Here is a 1,898-nt window from a genome sequence, read left to right as displayed (position 1 = left end):
GAGAGAGAGAGTGTGTGTGTGAGAGTGTGATTTAGTTGAGTCAAGCCTATCAGCTGATAATAGTCTAAACTGTGAGACCGGATGAGAACGGCAGCGGCTCAACAGCATCTTCATCTCTTTTATCATCTTTATTGGAACTAAATTGAATTCTTTGGCCATTACACAATAATGATTGTACTGATGCAAAAGCTGCTAATTTAGGAGGAGAAGTAGTCAGTGATATTCTGCTCGTCTAGATTGCGGATCTAGATCTTGTGTTTGATCATCAGCTCTTCATCATCTCACAGCTCATTTATATTCTTCTGCAGGGATGAACTAAATCACAACCTGTTTGTGCCGAAATATTAATAAGAATATTTCATAAGAGAACACATTGTATGAAAATTAGCTCATAAATATTGTTAATGAGGGAAAACACAGAATCCAGGTCAATAAATGAGATATAAAGCAATTGTTCCAGAGTCGTTCCTCTCTGACAGTGTTTCTGATTTGTCAACATTAATATGACGGATGGATCTTGATCATCATGAGGAAATGAATCCATCATTTTCAATGAAACGATTCTCTGTCTGCTGGTTAGACAGAACTTCTCATTAACATCAGCTGCTAGTTTATACTGGCTGGTGGTTAAGCTTCGGCTCATCATGTTCTTCAGTGAGTTTGGTCTTCAGACAGACAAAGAAAGAGAGTGAGAGAAGAAATGGTGTTTGTTGTAAACAGTAATCTCACATTCCTTCCGCTGTGTTCAGATGTGGAAGCAGATCATGAAGTGTTCTCAGGGTTGTTTGGTTTGTGTTCATATCCGTTATCAGGGACAAAATGTATTTATTGTGTTTGTCCTTCTGATCTCCTGAAATAACTGAGCGTCTCACTTACTGAGTCCGTTAGAGACTGACGACTCTACACTTTTTACTTTTTAGCTTACATTTGATGTCCCTTTAATCGTTACTGCTCTGCTCATCTTCATCCATCCTTTAGTTTCATGAGAATCTGATCAGTGCGTCACTAAGGTTTGTTCACAGCTGTGTTTGATTGTGCTGCATGTGTTTCTGTCAACTGCACAACACGCAGGTGTGATGTGCCTCACTGTGAATGTGAAACACGTCAATTAAAAGTGTAATCTGTACTAACAAATAAAGCAGTGTTATGATGGAGATGGAGATGAAGATGAAGATGATCCAGTGTTTCTCTGGTGGGACGTGGCTGACTCCTGCTGGTCAAACTGAACACTGTTCATCTGAGATCATTCAGTCTGATCTCTCTTCTCTGATTATTGCTGCTTGTTTATTGACAGAGACACGAGGACACAAGAATCATGCATCTGAAAGTTTAATGTAATAATATAATAATCACACACATTCAGAATGAGAGCATGTTTGTGCGGTTTGCAGTTAACTTCACACAAAACATCTGATGCTCCTGCTGTCAGATATCACTGGCTCTTGTTCTTCACTGAATCCTGTTGATGCATAGATTAAATCCTATGCATTCACTATTTCCTATTTCACTCCCTGTTTAACAGTTTTTCAGGTTTTTATTGAGGTTAGTTGTTGAAGTTGGGTTGGTTTGGTTGATAAAACCTTTCATATCTTCATTAGTTTTAATGCTGACAAACACAAACTGAAGTATGAGGTTAATAACAGAAACAACCAATCACACATCATTATTCTGAGTAGAATGAATGTTCTGAGCTGCATGTTTAGCCAAAGAAATAACATACACTGTGATCTACAGGCATCTAAATGGAGTATATTACTGGCAGTTTTTAAAATGTTTTTTCTGGTATTTTTATCTACTGCTCTAATTTATATGATTGATGGAAGGATATTGGCCGTACATTTTATGTGCATCATATTTGAGACAGATTCCTGGTTTATTTCTAGGATGACCTCTGGATC

The sequence above is a fragment of the Sinocyclocheilus grahami genome, unplaced genomic scaffold (assembly GCF_001515645.1).
Source record: "Sinocyclocheilus grahami isolate Dianchi unplaced genomic scaffold, SAMN03320097.WGS_v1.1 scaffold1782.1, whole genome shotgun sequence".
NCBI classification, from domain to species: Eukaryota; Metazoa; Chordata; class Actinopteri; order Cypriniformes; family Cyprinidae; genus Sinocyclocheilus; species Sinocyclocheilus grahami.
Note: the sequence above shows the minus strand (reverse complement) of the source record.